Source organism: Mandrillus leucophaeus, unplaced genomic scaffold (genome assembly GCF_000951045.1).
Source record: "Mandrillus leucophaeus isolate KB7577 unplaced genomic scaffold, Mleu.le_1.0 Scaffold1729, whole genome shotgun sequence".
Lineage (NCBI taxonomy): Eukaryota > Metazoa > Chordata > Mammalia > Primates > Cercopithecidae > Mandrillus > Mandrillus leucophaeus.
Genome location: NW_012101731.1, coordinates 50,957 through 58,683, shown reverse-complemented (window position 1 = coordinate 58,683; position 7,727 = coordinate 50,957). Strand labels below are relative to the sequence as shown.

Sequence of the window (7,727 nt, the reverse complement as noted above, 5' to 3'; positions counted from 1 at the left end):
CTGCCACAATCCTGTTCCCATATCTCACCTTGACTGAGAGCTAAGCCAGGAATGAAGCATCTGAAATAATGTTGAAGGAGAAAAGCTGAAGTGAGTGGAGAAGGACATCACTTTGTGTTCTTTACTTTCTGTTGGCCACTGCCTGTCTCCCAGTCTAGACCCTACCTCTACAGGTGCGGCCTCCAGCACAGCTCATCTCTGCACCGTCTCCGTGTAGAACCCATGTCCCTGCTCAGATTAGATATACGAAATCCCCTGGTTGTATATTTGGGGGCCTGTGGAAATGAATCTTTCATAAACTGCTGAAGGGCACAAATTAACACAGCTTGAGAGAAGTGGCCTGGAGTGAACTTCACTTCACACTAAGCCAGGACCAGATTATTAGTCCCAACAAAATAGTTTGTTTATAGTCCCTCTCGTGGACTCCAGAAGAGGAAGACGGCAGATAGGAAGCAGGACTGACTTGCAGCTCCTGCTCGGATGGACAGAGCAGCATGTGGAGATTCACACTGTGGACTTTTGTGCCAAGAACTACCATAGGACATACCAGGAAAGCCAAGAGAATCCAAACACCCTTTGAAGGAGGAGGCTTGCCACTGCAGGCTCCGTGCCAAAAACTGAGTGTCAAAATATGTGAAAGTGTAAAAGGGGGATGCTCCACCCTCAGACACACATCCTCACTGGGGAACCTGAAGGTCCAGATGGTGCAAAAATGATTTAATCTTACATGGAGGTGAGATGAATTTAGAGAGCCAAGCAAAATACACAGGTAAGGGAAGCAACAGCAAGAGCTATGCAGGCACTCTTGGCCCCCAGGGAAGCCATCTCTGACTTTGTCTTACAGGGGTCCTTTGGGAGGGCTGCCAATGGAATTGGGGAAAGACCACAAGGAGAAGGAAACTTTCAGATCAATTTTGTAATAATCTTGACTAATGTGAAGTTTCCTGGACAGAACCTGGGGAGGGGAAACTGGGGATGTAGACACAAGCACAGAAGCTGAGGCAGACAGAGAGGCATGAAACCTAAAAGCCCTGCTTGCTTTCTTAATGAGGGGCTTGTAGACTGGGGCAAGTTCTCAGCCCTGCTCACCAGCTGCCTGGAAATAAACTCAGTGCTACTGGGGGCACAAAGTGGAGGTGAGACTGGCCTTTTGTGCTGCGTGAGAGCTGGGTGAAGCCTGTAACTGCTGGTTTCCCCCACTTCCCTGGTGATCTGCATGACACAGCAGAGGCAGTCATAACCCCCTGGAAACATAACTCCATTAGTCTGAGGACCACACCCCAGTCCCACACAGCAGCCAAGGCAACCCTTGCCTAAGAAGAGTCTCAGGTCAGACACCCCAATTCCACACAGCAGCCATAGCAAGCCTCGCCCAAGGAGAGTCTCAGCTCAGACACCCCAATTCTACACAGCCGCCAAGTCAAGCCCCACCCAAGGACAGTCTGAGCTCAGACACGCCTAACACTGCCCCCACCTCATGGCCTTCCTCTACCCACCCTGGGAGCCAAAGATAATCTCATGCGAGCTCTGAGGTCCAGCCCATTGCCTAAGAAATCTGCATACTTACCCAGGTAACCCTAAGGCAAGCTTGTGTCTTCCTTACACTACTGCAAGCTGATGCACTCTTGAAAGAATCAACTGCTGGCTGGAGACCAACCAGCACACTTATAAAAAATACAGCCAAGGACCCTCACAGGGTCCACTTCACTCCCCTGCTACCTCCACCACAGCATGTGCTGGTATCCATGGCTGAGAGACCTGAAGACAGATCACACCACAAGGCTCCTTGCGGACACTGTCCAGTACCAGCCCAGAGCCCAGTAGCTTTGCTGGGTGGTTAGATGTGGAAGAGAAACAACAATCTCTGCACTTTGGTTTTCAGAAAGCCCCATCCCTAGAAGAAGGGGTAGATACCACATCAAGGGAGCACCCCATGGGACAAAAGAGTCTCAACAGCAGCCCTTTAGCTCCAGATCTCCCCTCTCACATAGTTTACCCAAATGAGAAAAATCCAGGAAAACTATTCTGAAAATGTGACAAAACAAGGTTTTCTGACACCCCCAAAAGATCACACTAGCTCACTAGCAATGGATCTAAATGAAGGAGAAATCCCTGAATTGCCAGAGAAAGGATTCATAAGGTCAATTATTAAACCACTCAAAGAAGCACCAGAGAAAGGTGATTACCAACTTAAAGAAAATTTTAAAAATATTACAAGACACAGATGGAAAAAATCTCCAAAGAAATAAAACACAATCACATCTTCTGGAAATCAAGGACACAGAGAAAAATGCAAAAATTTGTGTACTTCTTTAGATATATTTATAACAAACCAATGATGCATGGAATCAGGATAAATTCAGAAATATTTACACAAGATTCCATATGGTAGAGATGAGAAATTAGATTTTGCTTATGTTCAAGTGGGAGAATACCCATTTCAAACACCCAAGATTATAGAAGGATGAAAAATTTTAACTTTAAGCTGCTGAGGGAAGCTTGAAAATATTTAATTCTGACGTTTGATATTCTTTATAACCATATTATTAATTACTCAGATGGTATTTAGGAATGAAGGCAAGTCATTAACATACAAAAACCCCAAAGTACAAGGAAACAATTTAAAAAAAAAAAAAAGCCTTTAAGACTGAGTCTCACTCTGTCGTCCAGGCTGGAGTGCAGTGGCACAATCTCATTGCAACCTCTGCCTCCCCGGTTCAAGTGATCCTCCTGCCTCAGCCTCCCAAGTAGCTGGGACTACAGATGCATGCTTTCACGCCCTGTTAATTTTTGTATTTTTAGTAGAGACAGGGTTTCACCATATTGGCCAGGCTGGTCTGGAACTCCTGACTTCAAGTGATCTGCCCTGCCGTGTCCTCCCAAAGTGCTGGGATTACAGCCATGAGCCACCGTTCCCCCACTGATTGGGTTAAGTCAATTGCTTTGTCTTCAAGCTCTGAACTTTTTTTTTTTTTTTTTTTAATGCCAGGACCATCCTGTTTCGGTGTTTAATAGCTTTGTAGTATATTGGATAGTATGATGCCTATAGATCCATTCATTTTGCTCAGAATTGCCTTGGATAATTGGAGTCTTTTTTGCTTCCATATGAACTTCAGGATTGTTTTTTCTATTTCAGGGAAGAATATCTTTTGTATTTGGATAGTGATTGATTTAATTCTGTAGCTCTCTTTTGGTAGATGGACATTTTAATGATATCAGTTCTTCTAATCCACGAACACAGGGAATCTTTCCATTTGTTTGTGATCTCTCCAATTTGAGTTTTATAGTTTTTCTTGTACAAGTCTTTCACTTCCTTGGTTAAATTTTTTCCGATTTACTTTAGCTTTTGTAAATGGGATTGCCTTATTTCACTTTCAGATTGTTCACTGTTGGTATATATAAATTCTACTAATTTTGTATGTTGAGTTTGTGTCTTGCAAATTTACTGAATTCATTTATCAGTTCTAACAGTCTTTGCTGGTGTCTTTAGGATTTTTTAATAATATGACCATGTCATCTGTAAACAGGGAAAATTTGACTTCCTTCTTTCCAATTTAGAGGCTTTTGTTTCTTTCTTTTGCCTAATTGCTCTGGTTAAGACCAGACACAACTTCTTTTTCTCTTTTTTATCTCCTGAATTCTTGTGAATTCAGGATGTTATTCTTGTTTTTGAATAGTTTCTATTTGTACTTTTTGTGGCTGTGTATGATTGATGCCGGTGGATCTTCTATTCATCTGTCTTGTTGCTGTAACTCCTGAGTCTTTCTTGACATTTAAAAATACAGTTTGCTGTTAGAGTATAGAAACTAATTTATGTACATTGGTTTTATATCCTGAAACGTTCCTGAATTTATTAGGGAATAGTTTTTGTTGAAGTCTTTGGGTTTTTTAATGTGTAATATTACTTTATTAGCAAACAGAAACCATGTCACTTCTTCCTTTTCTATTTACATTTTTATTTTCCTTACATAATTGCTTTGTCTGGGACTTCCAGTACTATGTTACATAAAAGTGGCAAGAGTGACCATTCTGGTCCTTTGCTGGATCTTAGAGAAAAAGCTTTCAACATTTCATTGCGAAGTGTTGTGTCAGCTGTGGGTTTGTCATATGTGGGCTTTATTATGTTGAGATACATTTCTTGTATACCTAATTTGTTGACAGTTTTGGAATTTTGTCAAATGCTTTTCTCCATCTACTTAATCACACAATTGTATCATTCATTCTGTTAATGTGCTGTGTGATGTTTATTATTTTGCATCTGTTGAAGCATCCTTGCATCCCTGGGATGAATCCCATTTGATCATGGTGAATGCTTTTTGAAATATGCTTTTAAAATTTAGTTTGCTACCTTTTTTTGAGGACTTTTACATTCACGTTCCCAAAGGATATTGACCTGCAGTTCCTTTTTTGTTCCCGTGTCCTTCTGTGGCTTTGGTATTAGGGTAATTCTGGCCTTGTAAAATGAATTTGGAAGTATTCCCACTTCAATTTTTTGGAAGGGTTTGAGAAGAATTGGTATTAGTTCTTTCAATTTTTGATAGAATTTTGCAGTGAGTCCATATTGTCCCGGGCTGCTTTTTTCCTTTTTGGTGGGAGACTTTTATTACTACTTCATTGCATTATTCATTATTGGTTTGCTTAGATTTACTGTTTATAATTCAATCCTGATAGGTTTTATTATTAATGAATTTATATCTTCCAGTTTATCTAATTTTTGGCATGCAATTTTTCATAATCTTTTGCATTTCTGTGGCCTCAGTTGTGATGTTTCCTTTTTAAATTTCTGATTTGCTTTAACCTTCTTAGTCTAGTTGATTTTGTTTTCACAAAACAACTCACATGTTTTTGCATTGGTTTTATGACTTATGTTGTTTCTTCTGATTATTAATGTACTAATTTGGGGTTTCTTTTTTTCTACTTAATTAAGGTACAACATTCCCTTTTCTTATTTGAGGTCTTTCTTCTTTTTTGATGTAGCCCTTCATCGCTATAAACTTCTTTTATCTGCTTTCGCTGTGTCCTGTCGGTTTTGGTATGTTGAATTTTCCATTTTCATTTGTCTCAAGCAACTTTTTATTTTCCCTTTTAATTTTTTCATTGACTCACCTATTGTTTAGGAGCATATGGTTTAATCACATTTGTAAACTTTCAGATAATTCTTTCATTCATTTACAGTTTAAACTGCTGTGATCAGAAAAGATGCTTGATATTTTGATCTTACATCTTTTCTATAGTCAGATATGTGATCTAACCTAGAAAATGTTTAACATGCAATTGAGTATAATGTGAATTCTGCAGCTACTGAATAAAATGTTTTGCATATGCTTTTTCGGTCCATTGACCTAGAGTGCAATTTAAAGCTGTTATTTCATCGTTGACTTCCTGTCTGGATCATCTTTCCATTGCTGAAAGTGGGGCGTTGAAGTTTCTTATTATTTTATTGCTATCTCTCCCCTTAGATCTATTAATAGTTATTTTATATATTTAGGTGCTCTAATGTTTAGAGTGTATATAGTCACAATTATTATACACTTTTTGTTGAATTGGCTTTTTAATCATTATATAAGATCTTCTTTGTCTCTTTCTACAGTTCTGGACTTCAGCCTATTTTATCTGATGTGAGCATAGCTAGTCCTGCTCTTTTCTGGTTACGACTTGCATGGGATATCCTTTTTGACCACTTCACTTCAGTCTATATTTGTCCTTGCAGGTTAAAATAATCTGTTGAAGGTAGCATTTTTTATTCATTCTGCCACTGTGTCTTTTGATTGGACAATTTAATACATTTACATTCAAGATAATTTTTGATACATAGGGACTTAACACTATAATTTTTTAGTTGTTTTCCATTGTTTTGTAGAGTCTTTTTTCCTTCCTTCCTATCTTCTTTTGGGGATAAGTGATGTTTTGTCTAGTGGTATGTATTGGTTCCTTGTTGTAAAAAAATTTTTCTCTATGTACTACAGGTTTTTGCTTCGTAGTTACAAGACTTAGCAAAAATGTTATAACAGGTTATTTTAAGCTGCTAAACAACTTAACTTCGAGCACAATAAAACTCTACAAAAATCATTTTTCAAGAAATTTTGCTGTATTTTGTTTCCTGTTACAAATGTTTTAAAGATAACCATAAAATATGTCTATAATTATAATCCAGCAAATTGAGAGTTGACACATGCTCTTTAACTCATCCAAGTTAGAGTATGCATTTTATATTGTCTGAGTTCAGGAAAAATATTAAAAACTAGTTCTCTCACATTTTTTTCCAAAACACTACAGAATCTTTGTTATAGTCATAAAATAATTGGGTGTGGTGAGAGAAGAGGAATCTGTACATTTGAAACCACCTGATAATTCACTACTTGGACATAGTCCATTAGCAAATTATAGGCATGCAGCTACCACAGTTGTACTTTTATGTAACAGGTTCAGCAGGCCCCACCTCAAATGTCCTCCTATCAGCCTATCCTGGTGTAAAGGCACAGTCGACTCCACTTAGATCAACATCATTTAGATCACCATTCTCATTTACCTAGTGTCTATGTTTTTGGTCTTGCACATCTCCAATTGGTTACCACACAAATAACATTTCCAAAATGCAAATCTGATCATCTCACTATTGTTTTTAAAACCCTGGGCCACACAAAGGCAAGAAAGGAGGCTAAAATGAAATAAGAAAGAAGGATCTCCTGGAGCATTGATCTCTCATTTGGTGAGAGCCTGTCTTTGCCCATGCTGTGCTTTTCCCTTGCAGCATGTCTCTGTGAGCATTGTTTCCCTGCCTCCACTGTCACACACTCAGCTGAGGGCAACTTCTAGTCACTATTCAGCACTGAGCCCCAGAGTCTCCTCTCAGCTCCTTGTTTGAACTCAGCTGTCACAGATGGAATTAGTGTGTCCTTATGAGCTGTACCCTTCACACAAGAGTATCAAAACAATTTATTACATTTGTTTGCATAAATTACATGTATTTCTCCAGTGCCTTGGAAAAAGTAGCCATGTGCTATTTCAAATTTATTCTTAGCTATTTTTAATTATAATAAAGCACAAAATGTTTGTTGAACAAATGAAGGATTGAATGCTGATGCCATCAACTCTCCTTGTTTATATAACAAGTTACATGTTGGAAATCTCAGCTCAGGAATCACCCTGGGCAGGTAACCTTCCCTAAAACTCCTTCCACTCAGGTATAATATTTTTTCTGCAGTCCGTTACGTGGTCTTACATCCTCAGTATACCATATGGCACTGAATATTTCAGAGAGGCAATATCGACTAGGTGCTGTCAGAATCAGACCATGCAGAAAAAGGTAGCCCTCAATAAAGAGGTGATGACTGGATTTTCTAATTAGACACAATGAAATGAACATGATTTCTAAGATGTCACAATTCCACCAAGCAGAAAGGAGAACATTTTCAAAAAGGGAGAAAAGCCTGGTATTTAATTATCTGTAAATGATTTGAAATTTACAGAAAACTATCATAAATAAAAAATACTACAATTAATACGTATATACCCTCCACCTGGACTCACCTGTGGCAGCAACATTGTGCCGTTTGTTTCATTGCCCCTCTGTCTCTCTCCCTCCCTCTTTCCCTCTCATCATTTGAGCACCTCATGACCTTTTTGCCTCTAAATATTTTATTATGCATTTCCTAAGGTTAAGAATATTTTTTCACAAAATTACCAGTCATCAACTTCCAAAAATGTTACATTAGTACAACACAATC

At 38.6% G+C, this 7,727-nt stretch overlaps 1 protein-coding gene across 1 annotated transcript in view; it reads right to left on the bottom strand.

The window, feature by feature from the left end:
• The window catches only part of LOC105537472 (olfactory receptor 2T29-like), a gene marked incomplete at its 3' end in the record, with an annotated part of 12,216 nt that overhangs the window by 3,319 nt on the left and 1,170 nt on the right, over nt 1–7,727 (bottom strand). The window lies entirely within an intron of this gene.